This window comes from Felis catus, chromosome X (assembly GCF_018350175.1).
Source record: "Felis catus isolate Fca126 chromosome X, F.catus_Fca126_mat1.0, whole genome shotgun sequence".
NCBI lineage: Eukaryota > Metazoa > Chordata > Mammalia > Carnivora > Felidae > Felis > Felis catus.
Genome location: NC_058386.1, coordinates 6941065 through 6965545, shown reverse-complemented (window position 1 = coordinate 6965545; position 24481 = coordinate 6941065). Strand labels below are relative to the sequence as shown.

Genomic DNA, 24481 nt, shown 5'->3' with positions numbered 1-24481 from the left:
AGAACTGTATCCAATGACAGGACAGTTCATTCCCTAGGTAAGACGCCTAGGGCCCCTGGGGTCAAGGTTATGTTGACTGATAAAAGGCATCTCAGCAAAAGCATCAGGAAACCAGGATGCCAGCCAGCCCCCCACCCCCCCGCCATACATTTTGGCAGTTGTGGGACCGGAGACATGATGGCCAGGGGAGCTAGTGGGGGAACAGCACAGAAGAATATTCACAGAGCAGGCTACAGGGAAGTAGGAACAGGACAAAGCCAGACACCTACCACCACTGCACTGCCTTCCGGAAGGCTGGAGAAACAGACAGCTGAACACGGCAGGGCTCCCGGTTTAAACATGCACTTTCCAGCTTATGTGAGGCATCGAGGTGAGGCATAAATTCACCTCTCGTTACTGGTTCCCTTACAGTAACCTGACAACACCAGTGAACCCTGAAGAAACGGATGTTCGGATCACCCGCCGTTCGTCCCGATGCAAGTCACTAAATGAAACATGTTAGAGAATTCCTCTACAATTAAACCACAATAGAGCTTTAAGGGTACAGTAAGTCCAAGTTTTCTGATCTCCTGGACAAACACTGAAAACGAGAAAGTGAGGCCGGGAGAAGCCTAGAAGCTCACAGGTGAGCCCACCCTCTGCCAAGGGGTCTGCGAGGCCGACCCCTCTGTTCTGGGTTTGTGCTGGGTTTGTGCCCAGCACAAGACAGGGCATCTATTCCCTGAAGCCCCCCTCCAGAGCTCCCTACCTACTTTACTGGCCAGAATGGAAACACATGCCCACTACCAAAACAACAACAATAAACCACTGGAAAGACCAGTGGCCCCCCCCCTCCAAACCAGTCAGGTCCATGCCCAAAGCCGGACACAGCCCAGGAAGGTGGGAACTAGGTGGGAACCTCGGGAGGGAACAGATGTCACAGGGGCAGCCAGTGTCCTCCGAGGAATCATGTATATGTGAAACAAAGCATCGGTATCAGGCCATACAAGGTCACAAAGCAAAGCTCCAGGGGCAGCTGGGTGGCTCAGTCAGTTGAACATCCTACTCTTTTTTTTTTTTTAAAAAAGTTTATTTACTTATTTGGAGGGAGAAACAGGGGAGGGGCAGAGAGACGGGGAGAGAAAGAATCCCAAGCAGGCTCCAAACTGTCAGCTCGGAGCCCGATGTGGCGCTCGAACTCACAAACTTCGAGATCATAACTTGAGCCAAAGTCAAGGGTCAGATGCTTAACTAACTGAGCCACCAGGTACCCCGAGCATCCTACTCTTGAATCCGGCTCAGGTCATGATCCCAGGTCATGGGATCGAACCCTACATCAGGCTTCAATCTGAGTGTGGGGCCTGCTTGGGATACACACTCTCACTCTCTCTCTCTCTCTCTCTCCCTTTGCCCATTTCCTCCACTTGTGCACTCTCTCTCTCTAAAATAAAAATAAAATAAAATAAAATAAAATAAAATAAAATAAAATAAAATAAAATAAAATAAAATAAAATAAAATAAAATAAAATAAAATAAAATAAAATAAAATAAAATAAAATAAAATAAAATAAAATAAAATAAAATAAAATAAAATAAAATAAAATAAAATAAAATAAAATAAAATATAAAATAAAATAAAATAAAATAAAATAAAATAAAATAAAATAGGAAACATAAAAACAAAGCTCCAAGTGGAATCACAGGGAGAGCCTTTCTCTACTTGGACCAAATACTGAAAGCTCTAGGAAGATGGTGGATTTGAGGGGGTGGGTGTTTCAGATGGGGTGAGGCACGGGACCCTTGAGAGGCAGGCAGTTCTGGGCACAGGGAACACGGGAACCGAAGTGGCAGGCAGTGGCAGGCGGGTCATAAAAGGAAACAACACAGAGGCTTTCTCAGTTGAGTCCACAGGCTCAGAGAGAGGAAAATACAGATATCCAGGCTACGGCAGGTGAGTGACCTTGGCCTGTTTGCCCAGATTATTTTTAAAAGTCAGCAGTCCATGGGGGAGGAGCCACTACAGTATTTCGAGCAGGGAATGAGCACAAACAGAGCTAGGCTTATAGATGTGCTGGAGGGGGAAGACCAGCATAGGAGACTACCTTAATAACCTGGAAGGGGAGCCAGCCGGGACAGGACTCGACGCATATAGGGACGTATCTGAGACGATGTCGCGAACTGGGATGGGAAGGGGATGGGTGAGTACAGAGGCAGAGGTTAGGTCACTGGGAGGGGGGACAAAAATTCGAGGCCAGCTCTGCATGGCCCAGGGACCGCAGGGAGAACAAGGCAGAGCAAGTCACTGGAGGCAGCTGGATAAGGCACAGGGGCCACACGGAGTCCCTCGTCATCCGCCTTCCCTGAGGCTGGACGGCAGCTGCCAAGGATGATGTTTAACTCGCGGGGAAGGGCGTCTGCAGCAGACGGGGACTGGAGGGCAGAGAAAAGCAGAAACGAGGATGAGGAGGGGCCAGGGAGGGCTGACGTGCAGACAGGGTTCAGCCCTGGGCTCTGAGCCCTTTCCATTCTGGAAGCTTCCACCCCCTCATCCTTCCCCACAACTAGAGACAATAAAAGCCTTTGTTTTCAAGAACACACACACACACACACACACACACACACACACACACACACACACATCTAGGAGCAGGGATGCTAGCTTGAGAGGACTCCCCTGCAGTTTCAAAGGCAGGATTGGGGTACATGCTCTGGAGAACAGTGAGCCAGTCCGGTGGCTCAGGCTGGCCGCTGGTCAGGGTGATGGGCTGCTCTCGATCTCTCTGAGACGCTCTGTGGCAACACGGCACTTGGGAAGCAGGCCTGCAGAGGAGATGCCCGGGAAGACTTTCCAGAGAAAACATGACATTGTTACCTAGAGATGGGCCCATCTACACAAAAAAGCAACGACATGACCGCAAAAATAAACAACAGCCTCAAGAGAGAGTCATGGTTCTGTGTCCTCCCGCAACAGAGCAAGGGCTGGCCAACAGGTGCACTCAGCACCTGCCCCAGCGACCGTGTGGCCTGCCACACCACAAACCGAAAACGCCACAATCTGGCTCTTAACACAGATGGCTTGCCAATGCCTGCCGCTCTAGAGAAGGACAGTAATTTGTCAGCCCAACAGAATGAGATCTGCCCGGGGCACCTAGGTGGCTCAGTCGGTGAAGTGTCTGATTCTTGGTTTCGGCTCAGGCCATGATCTCACGGTTCGTGGGTTCGAGCCCCACATCAGGCTCGGTGCTGACAGCTCTGAGTCTGGACCCTGCTTCGGATTTTGTGTCTCCCACGCTCTCTGCCCCTCCACCGCTCACTCTCCGTCTCTCTCCCAAAAATAATTTTAAAAAATTAAAAAGAAAAACAATACGATGTGCCCTGACGACGGACAGCTTTTCTGACGTGGGGAGAAGGTGCACACAACAACGTATCAATTCAAGCCATCCCAATGCTATTCTGAAACCTAACATATTTGTAGTGTACAGAAGAGAACAGAATAAATAACGTATCTATAGGACATGCTGGGCAGGCTTCCTGTTCAAAACGATGACGTCTACAAACGTCCAAACAGCAGAGCAGCGTTGATCGCCAACCCCACCCCACCCCGCCACATCAGTCAGCTCGGATCCTACAGATGGGGTGGCTTAAACAATAGAAATACATCCGCTCTCCTTGGCTTGCAGACAGCCACTTTCCTCACGTGGCCTTCCTCTGTCTGCAAGAATCCTTGGTGTCTGTCTGTTCCTCCTCACGTCAGGACGCCAATCAGGTTAGATTAGAGCCTCATTTAATTTTGTCACCTCTTTAAATGCCCTAACACATTTTGAGGGGCTAGGAATTAGGGTTTCAATACATGAATTTAGAGGGGGGACAAAAATTCAGCCCATAACTGCACCCCAGCTGGACAATTCCAATAAAAAAGTGGCTTTGCCAAAAGAGTTAAAAATTTTTTTTAAATGTTCGTTCATTTTTTTTTTTTCCCAACGTTTATTTATTTTTGGGACAGAGAGAGACAGAGCATGAACGGGGGTGGGGCAGAGAGAGAGGGAGACACAGAATCGGAAACAGGCTCCAGGCTCCGAGCCATCAGCCCAGAGCCTGACACGGGGCTCGAACTCACGGACCGCGAGATCGTGACCTGGCTGAAGTCGGACGCTTAACCGACTGCGCCACCCAGGCGCCCCATATGTTCGTTCATTTTTGAGAGACAGAGAGAGACAGAGCGCAGGCAAGGGAGGGGCAAAGAGAGAGGGAGATACAGAATCCAAAGCAGGCTCCAGGCTCTGAGCGGTCAGCACCCAGCCCGACGCGGGGCTCGAACCCACAAGCAGTGTGATCATGACCTGAGCCAAAGTCAGACGCTCAACCGACTGAGCCACCCAGGCTCCCACAAAAAGAGTTTCAGAAGGAAATTCCGTGCTTTTCCTCCCCTGGAGTTCAAAATTTCCAAAGCAGATGTGAAACATCTTAACTTCTAAAATTAGGAAAACTGGAAAATCAAAGTAAAAAACATTATGGGTAATGAGAATGCTGCTTGACCTCTGTGCTCTTCCTCCCCAAAAACCAGAACCTCAGTTTCACCGTGACAGAAATGTCAGACAAATGCACTGCACTGCACTGTCCTGGAGAGCAGGGCACTCTACACAACAGCCAACCAGCCCGGCTCAAAACGGTCAGGGTCAAAACAAGGGAAGCCTGAGAAATGGTCACGGTCAAGAGGAGCCCAAGGCAGCAAGAGAACTGAGTATGTTGTGGCGTGTTGGATGAAATCCTGGAACGGAAAAGGCATCAGAGGAAAACTAAGGAAAGCTGAATACAATACGAGCTTAGTGGTCACGTATCAATATTGGGTCACTGGAGAAAACTACCGCCATTCCCTCTACCAAGGGGAAAACTGGGCGCGTGGGGCACGTGGGGGTGCTCTGTGCCACTTTCGCAACTTCTCTGTAGATCACAAACTCTCCCCCAAACACAGGTTTAATTAAAAACAGCAACAATGTACTGTGTGTGGCCAGGACATGGGAGACCAGCCGCATGAGTGACCAGCACTCGCTCCTGCCTGGGGACCCCAGGAGCCCCTGTGTTCCTGAGAAGTGGGGCCGGCAGGCTGCTGGTAGTCAGGGCACGCTGGATTACGAGCCCCTACTAGGTGGGTGGATGGCACCTCGCATTTCTGACTGCGGCGGGACAGGGTCAGAAAAGATCACAGGAGCCCTGGGGACAGAGCCCAGCTTTGTTCCTCCCCACCCCCACGCCCCAAGACAAGCCCACTCCACTCCCAGAAGAGGGAGCAGGGAAGGGAAAGGGGACAGAGGGAGGGACAGAGGACACCACCAAATTCCAGGCTCCTGCCCTCACCACCAGACATGGAATGTACGACAGCATTCCTGAGGCCGGGCAGTTTCATTTAACCAAACGACCGGACAGAAACCTGCTTCAGCTTCCTGTCTTCATGCGGTGGCGTCGGGGAGATCCCTCTGAAAACCCTGAACCACAGGCATTTGGGCCACCAAATTAGACACACACTTTACTTATTTGTTTAAAAAATGTTTTTTAGGGGCGCCTGGGTGGCGCAGTCGGTTAAGCGTCCGACTTCAGCCAGGTCACGATCTCGCGGTCCGTGAGTTCGAGCCCCGCGTCAGGTTCTGGGCTGATGGCTCAGAGCCTGGAGCCTGTTTCCGATTCTGTGTCTCCCTCTTTCTCTGCCCCTCCCCCGTTCATGCTCTGTCTCTCTCTGTCCCAAAAATAAATAAATGTTGAAAAAAAAATTTAAAAAAAAAAGTTTTTTGATGTTTATCTTAGAGAGACAGACAGACAGAGACAGACAGACAGAGCATGAGCAGGGAAGGAGCAGAGAGAGAAGGAGACATAGAATCCGAAGCAGGCTCCAGGCTCCACACTGACAGCACAGAACCCGACGTGGGGCTCGAACTCACGAACCGTGAGATCGTGACCTGAGCTGAAGTCGAGCACTTAACCGACTGAACCACCCAGGCGACCCTGGCACGCACTTTAGACTCAAGGAGGGGACCCTGTGATTCACTCTTACGAGCTCACCATGTCTGTGATTCAGGGTTGAAAGCCATCCAGCACTATGCACCATGCAGTGTGAATTCTCTCACAAGGACCCTAGGACAGGAACCTGCCTACCGTAGTTCAAAGGAAAAATTAAGAATATTTCAGGGTGGCTCAGTCGGTTAAGTGTCTGACTTGAGCTCAAGATATGATCTCACAGCTTGTGAGTTTTAGCCCCACATCAGGAGAACTAGAGCCCTGCCTGGGGCTCTGCACTCCCAGTGCGGCGACTGTGTGGGATTCTCTCCCTCCCTCCCTCTCTCTCTCTAGCTCTCACTCACTCGTGCCCTCTCTTTCTCTCTCTCTCTGCGCTCTCTCTCAAAAATAAACAAACAGGGGCGCCTGGGTGGTGCAGTCGGTTAAGCGTCCGACTTCAGCCAGGTCACGATCTCGCGGTCCGGGAGTTCGAGCCCCGCGTCGGGCTCTGGGCTGATGGCTCAGAGTCTGGAGCCTGTTTCCGATTCTGTGTCTCCCTCTCTCTCTGCCCCTCCCCCGTTCATGCTCTGTCTCTCTCTGTCCCAAAAATAAATAAACGTTGAAAAAACAAACAAACAAATAAATAAAAATTTTTTAAAAAGCAATATTTCAGTGAAATCCCTCCAAGTCTCACAAGGACCTTCAGAAATTTGTTTAAATAAAAAATGTATCACAAAGTAGAACACCAGGTTAAAAGGGAAAGGGGTCCGTCCAAACTCCCTAAAACGTGACATGACTTTAACAAGAACTGAAAGCAAGAAATCCCAGGAAGTCATAAATAAGAGAAACTTCCAACACAGAATGCTCATTAAAGAAGTTGCTAGACAATTCGAGCACACGGACACACACACCCCACACAGCATCAATCAGAATATTTGAACGTAAGTATCCACTTCTGTGCCCCGTTAGAGAAAACCGGTAATTTTTGCACAGAACGCATTCTGAATAATTGCTGGAGGGGGTCCAGCGATGCCGGAAAGGAAGAGTCAGACAACACAGACTCAGCTGTTCCGGCCACCCAGGATAAGGTGCAGGGACTGCGGCCCAGGAGTCCTCAGGGTAAGGAACCACGCAGCCGGCATCCTGCCACCCCCTCCAGGATATTCTCTCCTGTCCCCTCCTCTTCCTCTTCCTCGGGATTTCAGAAGGTCCAAATCAAAAACTCCATAGGGCTTTTCACCATGCATCACATAAGCCAGAGGGAAAAGGCATGAAATGCATCAGAAGGCATACGCGACACCTTACGGCCTATCTTATGCATCATAAAAATCCTTGCGCACACACTGTTTTACCAGATGCGCTGCAACGGAGGATGTCATGAATTTTTAAAAAGGAAATAAATCTTTCCATCTTCAAATGACCCTAGTTGGAAAAGCCAAGTTCTGCAAAGCTGTATACAACATTCATTTGCTTTCTTAAAAATAAGCATTTAGGGGGCACCTGAGTGGCTGAGACGATGGAGCGGCCAACTCTCGATTTCAGCTCAGGCCACGATCTCACAGTTCGAGAGTCTGAACTCCACGTCAGGCTCCGCGCTGACAGCACAGAGACTGCTTGGGATTCTCTCACTCATTTTCTCTCTGCCCCTCTCCCCACCAAATAAAATTTTTAAAATTAAAAAAAATTTTTTTTTTAATTTTTTTAATGTTTATTTATTTTTGAGACAGAGAGAGACAGAGCATGAATGGGAGAGGGTCAGAGAGAGAGGGAGACACAGAATCTGAAACAGGCTCCAGGCTCTGAGAGGTCAGCACAGAGCCCGATGCGGGGCTCGAACTCACGGATCACGAGATCATGACCTGAGCCGAAGTCGGACGCTTAACCAACTGAGCCACCCAGGCGCCCCTACAATTTAAAAAATTTTTTGGAAATTAGAAAAAAAAAGTATTCAGTGCAACAGAGTTTTAAATTACACAAAAGCATAAAGAAGTGTGTCTGTCGGGGGGGGAGGGCACTCACCTGTACTCCCTAACTAAAAAACATTTACCAATCTTGATATACTCAATTTTTCTTTCTCTGTTGCATATACGTATACAACTTCTTTTTCTTTTTAATGTTTATTTATTTATTTCAGAGGGAGACAGAGCAGGAGAGAGAGACAATCCCAAGCAGGCAACTGTTAAAATAGCAGGGACGGATTTTAATCCTGAGGTTAAATTAAAATGTTTGTAATCTAATCTATTCACAAGAATTTGGGATAGAAATCAAAGATACACAGGAGTACCATTCACAGTATCTTCTGTATAAAAGACCGCCTCTAAGTGATATACGTTCTTTTAATTTTTTAAAAGGTTAGCACAGCAAGAGGGCTTAGAAATAAATGTACATGGACGGGAAAATGTACAAAGCTTTTGGAGAGTGGAGTTTTCTTTCCAAATTGGTATCATGCCCTGTAGTCATCTGTCACCTTCTCCTCCTGCTCCTGATAAAACCAGGGTCTCCAAGGACCTCAAATCTGGTAGAAAACAGGTCTTATCTCAAGTGGGCAAGTCAAGTCAAGGTTGAAGTGAGAGCTCCGTGGCAGATGACAAAAATGCAGAAGTCAGAAAAGGCACAGAACTGCCTGCCTCCATCAACAAGGAGAGGTATCTTCACAGACATTGTTCTCCTGTTGGCTCTCCTTACAGTTATGTCCTGAAATTTAATCTTTTTTAAAATTTATTGGGGCGCCTGGGTGGCGCAGTCGGTTGGGCGTCCGACTTCAGCCAGGTCACGATCTCACGGTCCGTGAGTTCGAGCCCCGCGTCAGGCTCTGGGCTGATGGCTCGGAGCCTGGAGCCTGTTTCCGATTCTGTGTCTCCCTCTCTCTCTGCCCCTCCCCCGTTCATGCTCTGTCTCTCTCTGTCCCAAAAATAAATAAACGTTGGAAGAGTAATTTAAAAAAAAAAATTATTTTGACAGAGACAGAGGCAGTGCAAGTAGGGAAGGTCAGAGAGAGACAGAGGGGAAGAGAGAGAGAATCCCAGCTAGGCTCCACATTGCCAATGCAGAACTCACGAACTGTGAGATCATGACGTGAGCCGAAGCCAAGAGCTGGACACTTAACCGACCGAGCCACCCAGGCACCCCTAGTTATGTTCTGAAAATTAGCCTCTGATGTTAAAAAAAAGAAACTCACGCATCTAACGTGCAATCTGCCAATGTGACACCGGTCAGCGCAACAGAGGCAACGGGCGAATTCAACAACACAGACGATCCCCAGAAGTGTCAATCTACATATACGTACGTGAAATGTATACGTATACGTGAAACAGATGTATACGTACGTGAAAACCTCCACTGGACCATCCGACTAAACTCTATTCTTTAAAGGCTTAAAAAAAAAAAATTCCTCTCGAAAGACTTTGCAAAGCCTCATGGCTGGGTTCTAAGCAATTAAGAATCACATTAGGCCACCAAGAGTTTCAATTGTAGTTTCCAAAAACTCTGAAGTCGCTTGTTTTCTGGAGGGCTGGGGGTGTGGAGAAGCTCTTGAACTTTAGGACCAGCCAGATTAACAAGCAAGGTTTCCCTCCAGACTGGGTAAGGCTACGTGGGAGATAAGAGAAGGCCACCAATCACTCAAACATGCCCCACCGAAAGCACAGGTGACCAACGGAAAGCCTCCTCCCTCCCCGTGCCGCCCTGTCGATACAGAAACCCGGCACCCGTGGGCACAGATGACACGCAGCACACACACAGGTCGGTGGGACCCAGTAGAGCAGTCAGGAAGTGACAAATAATATTCGATGTAAGCAGACACGGCTCGATGATGGCTATCAACACCAAGAGCCACCTGGTGAAATTTCAGTCAAGAAAGGGATGCCACTGTTTCAGTGTTGCTTGGTTTCTGATTGCTTCCATAGAAGCCTAATCGTGAGCCCCTTAGCGGAGGATTGCTGTGGCCCCTCAGTGACAAAGGGGAGAAAAGCTGGCTGTGGACAAAGTGCCTGCCCTCTTTGATCAGTGTATGCAAATGTTTTCCAAAAGCAGCTGGGCCAGCAAGAAGAGGTTAGCTTCAACTTCTCTTGAGGTGTTTTGGTGTTTTGTTTCCTTCTGTCTCATTTAGCTCTGGAGGGCTTAGGGTCACACTGCAAGTGTGAGAACAAAGTCTCTACCATGATGCACAGCTTGCTATCCTAGATGCTTTGGTGCAAACTACTCCACCTGCCTCAACAGTCAAGACTCGATCTGTGCTGTGGGGCGGGAGGCTCCCGTGGAGGCGGCAACAAGATCCACACCTGCCTCACGGGGGTCCGCAGGAGGCCAAGTGCAGCCAAATCCCGTACTGAAACCCTGCCCCTGCTCGACACCCCACCCCCCAAGGAGCACCTCCCCACCGTCCTTGGGACCGCTGAGCCCAGTGGAAGACACCTCCCGGGCCCTGCCACATCCGGGAAGGAGCCGGGGTCCCCGGAGGCCCAGGGCAGCAAGCGTCCGAGCGCCTCAGGCCAGCGCCACGCCAGAGAGAAAGCAGAGCAACGGGGTGCAGGCCACTATCACGGACAGCTGAGGCCCGCCTCTGCCCAGACCGAGCCTCCCTTCCCAGGTTCCTTCCGCATCCCACCCTCTCAGGAGGGCAAGACGAGACATGTGCACACCGCACCACACATTTTCAGAGAAATCTCGCTAGACAGTATGCCTCCCGAACCGCTCTCCATTTAGCTCTCAGTGTGACAAAGCTGGGGATTTTTCTCCACATTACAAGAATTCAGAGTTACTTCCTGAGGTCAGAGAGAAACGCCACGAGACACATTGTTCAAATAGTTGGCTTATTAGATTTTCTAACAGTCCTACGATATATTAAGAGGAAACCCCCCATCCCTGCTCACGAGTGATGGAATGGATATTGCGAGGACTTAAGTGACCACAGAGCCCGGCCACCTCCCGAGAGCACCTATAAGACGTGGAGGACCGCCCGCGTGGAGAGCTCAGCGTGTCCATCAGCTGGTGAACGGACAAATGTGGTCTGACGCCCAGGGAAACAGCGCTCGGCGAGGAAAAGGGAAGAAATGCCGGTACGCTCCAGTGTGGATGAACCTGGAAAAGGTCCCATCGAGCGAATGAAGCCAGACGCAGAGGCCAGAGGAGTGCAGGACTCCCGTCTGTGGGAAATGTCCAGAATAGGCCAACCTGTTCGAGACAGAAGATTCGAGGTTGCCTGGGGCTGAGGCGGGAACACGGAGGTACAAAGGCTGCAGAGGATCTTCCGGGGTGATGGAAATGGCCCCAAACACTGGGTAGCAGTGATGGGCGCACAGCTCTGAGGGGACTGGGTCCCTGAGGTGCACACTTAATACGGGTGAATTTTATTCTATTTTCAATTATTTTTAAATGTTTATTTTTGAGAAAGAAAGAGAGAGTGTGACTGGGGGAGGGGCAGAGAGAGAGGGAGACACAGAATCTGACACAGGTGCCAGGCTCTAAGCTGTCAGCACAGAGCCCGACGCGGGGCTTGAACCCACAAACCGCAAGATCACGAGCGGAGCGGAAGTGAGACGCTTAACTGACTGAGCCACCCAGGTGCCCCAATATGGGTGAATTAGGAAATCCTATGCCTGCATAAAGGTGTCTAAGAAAGCAGGAGGCAGGGCGTGGGACCAGGGAGGAACAAAGGAACCGGCACACAGAGGGAGAACAGCGAGGGGTGGCAGGCACACGTGAGTATCAGATGTGTTTTTTGTTTTTTAACACTTACTCATTTTTGAGAGCGAGCATGAGCAGGGGAGGGACAGAGAGAGACGGGGACAGAGGATCCAGAGTGGGCCCTGCACTGAAAGCAGTGAATTCAACGCAGGGCTTGAACTCACGAACCATGAGATCACGACGTGAGCCGAAGTCAGACATTCAACCAACTGAGCCACCCAGGCGCCGCGAGCATCCGATGTTCTTAGTCAGCTCTAGCCCTGCTCTGCTGGGCACCATCTGACTTTCAGGCAACATACAAGACCCTCCACATTCTGGAAGCAGTGCTGTAAGGTAGGGTTTTCCAAATCCTTTTACAGATGAGGAAACAGGCAGGCAAGGGTTGGATTTTACCTGAACTCACCAGTCAAGAAATAGAGACATGGGGCAGAAGAAGTGGGACCCGAGAAGGAAGGAAAGGGGGAGGGAGGAGAAGGAGACACAGGACTCCCAGAAACCACAGGCTACACACACACACACACACACACACACACACACACACACACACACACGTGCACATATATACCAACCCGCCCCTTGTTCCTATGGGCTTCTGGTCCCTCTCCTCCATGCGACCAACCACAAAGCACAAGGTACAGGTCAAGCAAAAAAAAAAGTGGCAGTTCAAGTCAAATTTCCTGACTCCCATCTCTAAAACAAAAATATTAGGTCACCCTATTTACAGTAAATATTGCTACTGTGTTTCTCCCCACCAGCAAGCCGTTTCCAGGGTAAGCAGGCTAAAATCTACTTTCCAGAGCAGAGACGACCTTGACTGGCCAACGAGGACACACGAGCAGCAAGCTTAACACAGCCGCCTGGTTCTTCATGCTGGCACCAGGCTGCGGGGCAGAAACCCACGGACGGGTTTGCTGTGTGTCTGCTCATGGGATGCAGGTGTCTGGGATCTGTGCTCACGCGCAGTGAGAAAACCCCAGCACACCGTCTCTGCCCTCTTCGGGACCCCTTTTCTTCCCAGAAGATGCCTATCCTAACGCCTCCCATGGTGGCTCCGGGAGGCAGTTCCAGGCAAACCTGGATATTTGCAGGGGCGGGGAAATCACAGGGAAGGCGAGATAGGAAGCGTCCCACCAGCACACAGAGTACATGTTCCTTTGGGACATGTCCACACACAGGTTAGACCACAGTCCACCCTTGGTGTGGGCTTCCCCCTCCCTAGCTGTTGTCTTCCTCCCTCGCCACGTCCCTTCCCTCTCTCTGCTGTCCTTGGGCCACCTTCCCCAATCCAGAGCCTTGAAGCACAATTTACCACCACCGTGGACCTCCAGCCTGTGCCCTCCCCCCCAGCCCAACACCTCCCGAGCGGGCATTTCCAGCTAAGCCCCGAACACCTTCCACAAAGAAAACAGAAACAGATTTCACAGGCGGTGTGGTCTACCAGATGTACGAATGCAAAGCATTTAACCACAGCTAGGTCCACCCACCGCCCCCACGCCACGGCATGGTGTGTGGGTAGGAAGCAAAAGGAAGCTGCAGAATAGGTGGGGCTGAAGGGCAGGAGTGCCTGGCAGGTGCCTAGAAACTAGACAGGGCTGAAAGCACAGAAGAGAAGGTTCCAGGGGACAGAACGTAAAGACAGAGAACAACAGCGGAAGGTCAACCAGCGGGGACCAGAGGACAAACCCAGAGAGGGGGTGGAGGACAAGGTTCCGCACAACAGAGCTGACCGTTGTCCTCTAAGACAAGGGGCAATTTTGAAGTGCCTGGTGGCACAGTCGGTTAAACATCCGACTTTGGCTCAGGTGACGATCTCACGGTTTGTGACTTCGAGCCCCGCGTCAGGCTCTCTGCTGACAGCGAGGCGCCTGCTTGGGGTTCTCTTCTCTCCGTCTCCCCAACTCACACTCTACCTCACTTGCTCTCTCACAATAAATAAACAAATATTAAAAAATGAAACCCAGATGGCTTGATGACTGACAAACACGTTAGCAGGCATTGATGAACACCCACCGGAACTACTCTGGAGAACAGACACACGGCACCCCCAGGGTCCACACCTAGTGTCTAACTCGCGACGGCTCCTTGTCGGCCAGTGTTCCATTGTCCTGAGGAAACCATCTCTCCACTACTGGCTTTCCCATCGCTTTCCCTTTTCTTCTGCCCTACTCCCAACAACCGGGTCATACCACCCTACCCTGGGCTAGGGACCACAGTCCCTGGAGAAAGGGAGGGTTCCAGGCCACAGTTCTCCATGCAGCAGCACTGACACGTTGGGACAGATGGTTCTCGGTGGGGAGGGGGTGGCATCCTGTTTACTGTAGGGGGCTGAGCAGTGCCCCCGGTCTTCACCCGAGATGCCAACAGCCACCTTCCCCTCAAGCTAGCGCAACCAAAATGCCTCCAGCATTTGCACCCCGACGCGGGGCTCGGACTCACGAGCCACAAGATCATGACCTGAGCCAAAGTTGGATGCTTAACCAATTGAGCCACCCAGGTACCCCAGAATCTGGTTGAGAATGAAGCCAGCAGGAACGACACGGTCATATGGACAGGCCTCCCGGCATGTGTACGAGCCCCACGTCTCCTATGATGGCAGACACACCCGGGACCCCCCAGGTGGGTGAGCCCACACGGTCCCTTTTTCCACAGAGGCTGCTGTCCATTCCATCAGAACAGCCCTGGCTCTCTCCAGTTCTCGGCTCTGATAAGCACACACAGATGAGCACGAGGGGCTCTCCAATGCGAGGAACCCTTGGTATTCAAGGTCTCAGTAACCAAGCACTCACTTGGGAGGTTCCTAATGAGGTCCCGGGAGAGGGGTGGGGGGGACATGACTAAAAAGAAACAGAGGTTCACAGCCAAGTCTGAAGCAAAAATCTGCAGATGAAATATCACTGAATATTTTGAACCATGTTCTCAGTCATCACCTAGGAGAGGGGCATTTCGGAAAGGTTGGGAAAACGGGGAATGGAATTGGCAGGCTTGCAGAGGAGAAGCCAACTCATGATCTTAAGGGGAGAGCCAGCGAGAAAGGATTAAGTTCCCCAGGGGCGACGGGAAGCGGCCGGCGGGAGCACCCACACTCCCCGGCGAGGCCGGTCTCTGCCCCAGCCGGAGAACTGGCTGCCCCTGCGACGGTCAGCTCAGCCCTCCTCTAAGGCTGCAGCTGTCAGACGTGCCCTGCCCTAGCACACCGAGGCTCAGCAGTGCCCGAAGGTTTCCTCTGCCAGAACAATACCAGAAAACATTTGTTATCCGGAGAAAGAAAACGGCCAGGTCGGTCTGGGTGATACTGACAACGCCCTCCTCTCTTCTCCTCTCCTCTGCAAATGCTCGGTCCGTGAAAGCCCTTGCATCTGGCCACCTGCTGCCCGGAAACCAGAACAAATAAGTCCTCACCCTCCCTCTGACCCCTTACGAGGTGGGCTTTTGCTAAGGCCTAGACACGAAACAGGAGACATCAAGTATTTGATGTCTTGACCTTGGCCAGGGGAACACCTGATAAATCAGCCAGCCAGGGTGAAGCTGGGGCTCCTAGCGGGTGCCTCCGCCCCACAGCGCTACACGCCCTTTAGTGTTGGACAGGCAGTGGGGCCGGTGATTCATGGCCCCGCCACACACTAATCCCCACGGTTTATGGCCTCACATCTGCTCCGCAGGCGTGCTCCTGCTGGTTCTTCCAGCTCACTAGGGAGCTCCCCGTGCTGAATACACGGCTCCCTAACTGCAGAGCCTGCCTCCGTCACCAGCTCTGATGGCTGGCACACGGAATCTCACACTCTGGTTAAAGGTGAACAGCAGAGTTCCAAAAGACCCCTCAAAGACATGTATGCTGGCACACTACTCCTTTTTTATTTTTTAGCAGACAGAGAGAGAGTACAAGTGAGCAAGGGCAGTGAGAGGGAGGGAGAGCGACAGAGAGAGGGAAGTGGGGCTGACCCGAAGCAGGGCTGAGGCTCACCCGATGTGGGGCTCGAACTCACAAGCCAGGAGATCATGACCTGAGCCGAGTCGGATGCTTAACGACGGAGCCACCCAGGCGCCCTGGCACGGCATTCCTCATCCCAGGATGTGGGGTCTCTTTCCGTCTTCCACCAACCCAATCACACTCACTTGACATAGTGTAAATAGTGTGTACGTTGCCTCTTGTACATCCAAACCCTCGGAAGCACCCGGACATGCTGCTGGAAAAACACCTGCTTATTTTCTGAAGACACCAACTACTGACCTTCAAGAACACTGGGCTGCAGTGTTCTCCCAGCTGAACCTGACACCAGAATCATGCTGCATTAGGTCTCAGGCTTTGGTTTTCTCATCACGAAAGCATTCACCGTAACTAACCCACCCCAATCAGAATGTCGTCATAAGCATATTCAGGTAACTGCTGGAGCAGACAGGTGCGTACTCTTTCCAACCTGAATCATACTTTCTATCTTAAGTGCTAACTTCAGAAAATACCTTTATGATTCATCTGCAGCCAACAGCAAATTCTCAACCCTGAGACTCTGGGTCCTGGTTTCCATGCATGAAAAAAGTTTCTGGAACTAGGACTGGCTCCCAGTCTTCTAGTTCTAGAACCCTCCATGTGCTCTTGTTGTCCCCCTGAGGACTGAAGGGGAGCAAAGAGTGTGTGGCTACCTGCTGTCCGGACAAACGGTGGCTCGGTTACCCCGTCGCGGAGACAGGGCATCCCTGGGATTCCACAGCCAACGCACGGCCCTGGCCATTGCTGCCATCAACCTGCAGCATCAGCCCTCGGCCCGACAAACCAAGGGCGCCTGCTGGAAGGACATGCTGAGGCGGGGATCTGACTAGTGTTGCCCGTAATACCATCAGCAGCATACACGTGTGCCCCAAACGTGCATAAAACCCTCTAGCCCACTACTCAAACCTCGCTGATATGTCCCCAACTTTCACACGGGAAAACTGCTCAGAGACTTTCAGTGACTCTCCCAGGTCAGTGCACAAGGAGGGGTTAGCATCCGGTTTCCTAACTCCCACAAGATTCTACAGGCTTGACACCTTGCTGAGGTTTTTTTGCTTGCCTGTTCAAATGGAAGTAAGTATTGCTTTGCCGTCTGTCAAGCAATAAAGTAAGTATTGCTTTGCCGTCTGTAAAGATGTGTCTGTGTTTAAGTATACACACACACAGGATTTTAAGAAAAACCCAAGCCACGACAGTCACTCATAAGGTGGAAAGCGATCCTCCACAAGGTCCAGATAAGCACTCTTTAAAAAGCTAAACATCAGTGTGAATCACTGACTGCTAATCATACACTTACATACCTTATATTTCATTTCATCTTGTCAACGCTGGAAGTACACGCGTGAAAGTGAACTTGGATTCAGGGGCTTTCAAAGCAGCAGCCCCAAGTCCCAGAGCCCCACCTCCAGGGCCGTAGGGCACCGAGCCGAGCCCAGTTCACAGCTCTACCATCCACCAACTTTGCAACTCTGGACGTCTATCTCCAAACATCTGTTCCAATAGCTATCACACGTAAAAAGTAATGAGCACTTCCTTCGAGAGATATAAGGAATAAGATAAAGCATATAAAACTGGGTTCCCGGGGCACCTGGGTGGCTCAGTCAGGCAAGCGTCCTACCCTTGACTTCACCCAAGGTCATGATCTCTGTTTAAGCCGCACATCGGGCTCTGCGCGGAGTGCGGAGTCTGCTTGGGGTTCTCCCCCTCTTTCTCTGTCTCTCTCTCTCTCAAAAATAAATAAATAAATAAATAAGAATAAAAAAATCAGCCTACAATCAGGATGCCATGGAGGAGCCTAAAAACATCTCGCTGGGCCCCAAACACAGATTCTGATGCTGCCAGTCCAGGGTCTGGGACAGGGCTTGTTAGTCTGCATTCTGACAAGCTCCGGGAGGAGGCGGATGCTGCGGATTCAGGGAATCGGCACTTAGAGAATCCTTGCAACAAAGCATTTAGCCCAGCACCTGGCAGGTCCGCAACTGGGAGCCAGCACCCCATCCAATACAGCTCATCATCCCGATCTTTTTCTGCTTTAAAATCCCTCAGCCCCAGCCTCGGCACAGAGGCTGCCCTCTTACCCGTCTAGTGATCCCCGAGGCCACCAGAGCTCAGCCACAGCTGGACCCTGCTCCCCTGCCCTGGCCCAAAGGGAACCAAAGGGATTTCCTGAAGCTCGGAAAACACACCTGTTCAGGGCACCCAGGGAGCCCTCTGGCCAGGTGGACTAAATTGTGTTCTTGAGCTCTGCAGAGAACTCTTGGTACCTGGCTGTGCACCTACCAGCATGAGTTAGGGCGAAAACGTAAGGCTGTGATTCTCTACCTTGACTGCACATTTGAATCTCCTGCTAAGCTTTAAAATCATCGATACCTGGGTTCATGCCGTGATCCTGACTTAATTGATCTGAGGGTGCATATCCTACTGGGCATCAATAGCTCTCCAAGCTCCCCAGGTGATTCCAATGCACAGCCCAGATTTCAGTCCACTGTGTTCGAAGAAACTCGAAGTCATCCCCCTACCTCTCTCGGCCCCAAACCGGCAGTAATGTTTCCAGGGATCAGGTTTTACCGGAGTTTTAAGGCCCAACAGAAGCCCTAAGGCTCAGCATGCTTCCTGACTGTCCACCCTTCAGAAGCGTTTGAGCCTTGGGGGTGCCTGGGTGGCTCAGTCAGGCATCAGATTCTTGATTTCAGCAGAGGTCACGATCTCACAGTTTGTGGGACTGAGTCCCGCATCAGGCTCTGCGCTGACAGTATGGAGCCTGCTTGGGATTCTCTCTCCACCTGCCCCTTCTCCACGTGTGCGTGTGTGCACTCTCTCTCAAAATAAATACATAAACTAAAAAGAGAAAAAAAAAAGCAGTTGAGCCTTTAGGTAAGGCTCCCCGAATCCTGCTCATCCTGTGCAAGGTGAGAATGTATACAGTGATTTTTGTTGTTGTTGATGATACTGTTTTTAAGTAATCAGTCAATAAGAGCTGAAGATAAAGTTATTCTTAGAAACAGATTTTGGAATATCACTTACATGTTACAATAAACTTATATTATTCAAAAGTCTATTTCGTCTGGGTCACCCAAGTTCAGCAGTGATGCATCAGGTTGGGTGACTCACGAAAGACATGGCTTTGCAACCCTAGACTTATATCCCCGAATATACGTACAGAAAGATGCAACATGCAAAAGGAAAAAGAACGCACCCTTGAACTTGAGAACCCATTCACTGAGTGCCCATAAGGTGTCAGGCGCTGGGCAGTGCGGTGGGGATGCTGACCCCAGGGGAACCGGGCTCCTGTTGTCAAGCATGGGAGTTGCTAGTTGGGGAAGCTTGAGCTAAAGGGACCGGTGCGGCTGTAGGAGGCCAAGGGTCAAGGTGGAATCACCTGGGGAACTTAAAATACACCCAGGGGTTCTGATGGATGGAGCCTGAGCACCCCCCTTTCGAGGTCTCCTGTGGGTGGCGGCACAAGGTGGAGCAGCAAAGACTGAGGGAGGTGGCTCCTGACGGTTTCTCACCGTAACACACACACTCCCTGCTGACGGTACCTGGAACCCAGCTGGAGCACTCAGCGACTAAAGGAAAAGAAACCTTGCAGAAGGTTTCCCAAGGGCTGTCCCCACTGTCCTTTCACCCAAGGTCCTAAAGAATGAGCTAGGCCAGGTAGAATTTTGATCAGTGTGGATACAAACACAGGAAGAGTACTGGAAGTTAACGAGCGGAACTTTCTCTAAAAAGACAGCTCGTTAATTTTCTTATCTCCAGTTGGCTTTATGGGAACAGAACACTGGAAGATTCTCACCAGTTTGTGAGACCTAAAACGCTTTAACAGTTAAATTAAAATTTCATGCTGTCATGGGATTATCTGCACAAATACATTTTCTGGAAGCGAGGATTAATTATAGGATGAACATGGTCTCTACTAAGGACAAAGAGCCACAGGACAAATTAGCCCAGTGCACAAAGTGGGCTTAAAATACATTCCGGGGCGCCTGGGGGGCTCAGTTGGTTAAGCGTCCGACTTCGGCTCAGGTCATGATCTCACTGTTCGTGAGTTCAAGCCCCTTGTTGGTGTCCCAGCTGACAGCTCAGAGCCTGGAGCCCGCTTTGGATTCTGTGTCTCCCTCCCTCTCTCTGCTCCTCCCTTCCTTGCGCCCTCTCTCTCAAAAATAAATAAACATTTAAAAATTTTAAAAAATACATTCCTCAGGATTCCTTTTGTTTTCTTTAACACAGAGCAAAGAGATTTTTTTTTTAATTTGGAATTTTCTAGATAGAGTCCTTTAAAGTTATTCCACAACCACTGTATTTTGACATTTAGGACTTCTTTTCCCAAAGCTCCCAATGTGACAATAGTGAACTTTCCTGCCATTACTCCATCACATCTGAAAAAGACATACTACACTATAAGAAGCGAAACACTCCTGTCCTGAAAGCAATCCTGAGAATTCCGGAAGGTGGCGGCCCCGGTGAGTGGCTGCCCATGCCCTGCCCCACAGGACACTCCTGGGAACGTTTGCCTTGGAATGTCTCTGCCCACACTTCCCAGGTTCCGAGCCGCTATGCAAGCTCGCTCCCAATCAGGGAAATCAGCCTCACTGACCCACCCAGCCCAGTAAGACCCCGCACAGTTCAAAAGGGCAGAATTCTTGTGTGCTGGGATCACAGAAGCACAGCAGGGCTATTGACCCACTAGCTGGCATTCCAATACCCAGAATGTTCCTCTAGCTTTCCATCATTGTTCCCCTGCTCGTGCTCTGAATTCCCGCAGCTAGCTAGGAAAGGGCTCACGCAATCACTTTTGTCCAAATGCACGATTCCTGGGGGATGGGAGAATCAATGGAAGATTTCCGGCCTTATGTATCCCGACTTAGATGTTCCCTCTCTTACTAGAAATCAATGACCCTTCAATGTTTAAACAGCTGAACAACAACAAAAAAGATTGGAGGGAAGACCCAGAATGTAACTAACCTCCTTTACCTAAAACCTAAATGTTGTTTCTACCTTGAAATCTGAAACATGATTTCAAAAGCGGTCATTATGTAATCAATAATGTGTGTGTGTGTGTGTGTGTGTGTGTGTGTGTGTGTGTGTATTTTTTTAAGCTGTGGAACCAGATCTTACTAGGAAATAGAGTCAAGGATCAGCAGTGGTGGTCCATATCCTTTCCAACTGGCTCATTACAAATTTCACTCCCCCCATGTCCTACAGATGCTGCCGCTTTTTTTGTTTTGTTTTTTAAATTTTTATTTTTCAGAAAGAGAGAGATAGAGACAGAGCACAGTGGGGGAGGGGTAGAGAGAGAGGGAGACCCAGAATCCAAAGCAGACTCCAGGCTCTGAGCTGTCAGCACAGAGCCTGATGCGGGGATTGAACTCATGAACTGTGTGTGACATCATGACCTGAGCTAAAGTCAGGCGCTCAACCGACTGAGCCACCCAGGTGCCCTGGTCCTGTCTTTCTAAGAAAACTAATACCTGATGAAGCTGTCACAGCATTCTACACACATGAACTGAACCCATAACTCCAAACATAAAATCTCATTACTTAATGACAATTCAAGTACAATCTTGATGATTAAGAGTTAACAACACATATTTTAGAACAAGACACGGAGAAGATTCATTCACTCACACAACCTATTTTTACCCTAGAGTACAATTAATTTGGCAATAGTCACACAACCAGAATGGTTATTAATCTGTGCAAAATTAAATGACTCATCTGATGAGTTACAGTTTCATTGGGGATTAATACTATTTACTAATAGTACAGCTTGGGGCTGAATTACAAGGGCAGGTCTGGCTTTAAATGCTACTACTGAAATTGGGTCCCCAAAGTTCAGGCAGCTCAGCCCAGAGCTGTTTGATATTCACTAGGTCTCCCAATGAGACTGAACTTTTTTTAAAAAGATTTTTTTTAATATTTATTTTTGAGAGAGACCGAGAGAGAGCAGGGGAAGGGCAGAGAGAGGGAGACACAGAATCTGAAGCAGGCTCCAGGCTCTGAGCTGTCAGCACAGAACCCGATGCGGGGCTGGAACCCACAAACCACGATATCACGACCTGAGAGGAAGTCAGACGCTTAACCGACTCAGCCACCGGGCACCCCTATAATTCTTATCCTTAAAAGGGAATTTTTCCAACCAGCTGTTCCTTTCCTCTACAAGCAGTTAGGACAGAGCATGGAAAACGCACTTAGGGGCAAAGCAAGGCAAATGTTTGTTGGGAAACGGAGAGGGACAGAAGCCCACGGGCAGATGCCTGAGCCAGTGTGTTGAGACAGCACCTGCTCATTGCCCCAGTCACACCTGGGCAAAGAGAAGGGCCAAGTCCACCCTGCACACACCTGTCCCGTCAGAGCTTTCTGGAGGCTCCGCACTTCCAGAAGCCAGGACTGTCATCGCCCCAAGCGGGTGGGCTGGGGAGAGGGGAGTATCACCTGTACCCACAGTTAGCACTCGGGTGCTACCACCAGCATCTATGCTCCCAGCACCAGTGTCGGGTGCCCTGCCCCCCACCGTGCCTTGGGGGTACCACTCAGATTCCAGGATTTTCCCCTATCTCCACCACTGGCAGCCAGAGGCTTCTCAATTCCTCCCCACATCCCTGAACCCACCTGCCCTTCTGCTGCCAGAGTGACCCCTGCCACCACCAGCTGCTTCAATACCTTCTGTGGCTCCCAGTGTCCTCGGAGAACAGCCTGGGCTCCCGCCTGCCTCGCCCCCTGTGGCCTCTCCTGCTTCCTCCGACCTACAGGAACAGAGGCTCCCCCTGCCCAGGGACCTCCCAGCTGTCAGGGGTGACTCTCCCTGAAGAACACTGACTCTCTCCCCAGGCTTCCTGCCTGCTGGCCTGACCCAGCACGCACAGAGGAATCCTGTGACAGGCAAGATGCGGGGCCGGATGCAGGCCCCTAACGTGCTGCCCAGAGGGTGGGACTGGCCCAGAAGGCATCCTGGCAGTTAAGTCTTTGCAGCTCAAGAAAGAGCCCGAATGCCTCATCCCACTTCCTTTTATTCAAGGACAGCTTTACGGAGCTCCAACTCACATTCCATAAAGTAGTCCACCTTTGTAAAGTATACAAAGGAGTGGTTTTTAGTACACTCAGTGTTACAACTATGACCACTCCAGAATTCCAAGACATTTTTATCGCTCCCCAAAAGAAATGCCGAGCCCATCCGCAGTCACCAACCCCCCCCCCCCACGCCCCGTCCTGACACCTGCCCCGTCTGCTATCTGTATGCGTTTGCCTGGGCTGGACACTTATATCGAGGGAATCAATATGCTCTCAACTTTTTCACCGCAAACACTAAACACGCATCTGCAAGTGTGGTGGGCTGTGTGTCAACTATGAACAGAAGGCCTGCATCTGAATTCCAGGAACGCTGGGCTTTAGGGTGCATGAGGTATCAGAAGTGAATCCACATTCTGGGCCCACCTTCTGTCCCCCGGCATCTCCCGCATCCCCTCTGCCGGTGCAGAGAAGTGCTGTTTTAGACGTTCCGTCTCGCTTCAGGGCACAGCGGACCGCCTGGGCCCCGTGTTAAAGCGCACATTTCTGGAGCAGCGTCAGCAGACTGTAGTTGCTTCTCATGTCCACGGCAGTGGGCCTCAGCTCTTCAAAACGGCAGTGCTCAGGCTTCAGCCAGCACCAGGGCGACCCGTGCGATTCCCGGCTGACCCCCCCCAGTTTGGGGTTCAGGAGGTCCAGAGCGAGGGCCAAAACTGCATTTTTAACAGGTTTCCAGGTGACACTGAGGCAGCCGGTCTGGGGGCCACACTTTGAAAACGATCCCTTGCTGGGGGCGGCAATCCCTCCACCACCATGCCAGATCCCGGGCACCACCTGCTTTTGTAAATAAAGGTTTTATTGACACACAGCCCTTTCATTTATGTATTGTCTATGGCTGTTTTCATGCTGTAACTGCAGAGACCAGCAGTTTGAGCCACAAAACCAAAAATATTTACTCTGGTCCTGTGTGTTTGCTGTCCTCTGGTTTATAGAAGAAGATCTAAATATAGAAATCTCATGAAGAGGTCTATTGTCAAGTTGAGACAGTACTTTATATAGGTTTCAGAGAATGGGCCTCATATAATCTTATAAAATCCCGAGAATTCTTACACTTCAAAAATGAATCTCAAAAAAGATTTTTTTTAAAAAAAAAGTCACTCAGGGGCAGCTGGGTGGCTCAGTCGGTTAAGCATCCAACTTTGGCTCAGGTCATGATCTTGTTCGTGAGTCTGGGCCCTGCATCAGGCTCTATGCTGACACGTCAGAGCCCGGAGCCTACTTCCGGTTCTGTGTCTCCTCTCTCTGCCCCTCCTCTGCTCACACTGTCTCTCAAAAATGAATAAACATTAAGAAAACAAAAAACAAAAACCAAAAAACCTCACACAGAAAACACAGCTATTCACTTTCGTGCTCCAAGGCCCAGGCGGGAGTCCTAGTTCTGACCACCTAATGGGCTGGACAGCAGGACCGTGGGGGTCTTGGGTTCTCACCTATGAACACATACAGCCCTGGTCAAACCTCCTAGCAGCTTGTTACAAGTCAAGGGTCAAAAGAAAAATAAAATATTCTAAAGACAGAAAACTTTCTAAACCCTACAATGCTATATGAAGATAATATCAATGTCCCCAACCCTGAAAAGGTTAAGTTTATTGAAGACATAGAGATTTTAAGTTATTTGAGAGAGAGAGAGAGAGAGAGAGAGAGAGAGAGAGAGAGAGAGAGAAGGGGAGAGAAAGGCAGAGAGATGAGAGAGAGAATCCGAAACAGGCTCCGTGCAGAGCCCCCAATTTGGGGCTCGGACTCACAAACCAGGAGATGATGACCCAAGCCGAAGTC

General features: G+C 50.4%; 1 protein-coding gene and 1 non-coding gene across 4 annotated transcripts in view; both read right to left on the bottom strand.

Moving 5' to 3' along the window:
- The window catches only part of SHROOM2 (shroom family member 2), a 157579-nt gene that overhangs the window by 115746 nt on the left and 17352 nt on the right, over nt 1-24481 (bottom strand). The window lies entirely within an intron of this gene.
- TRNAQ-UUG lies at nt 4277-4361 on the bottom strand. Its single transcript has one exon. It is a non-coding gene; the product is annotated as a tRNA-Gln (tRNA).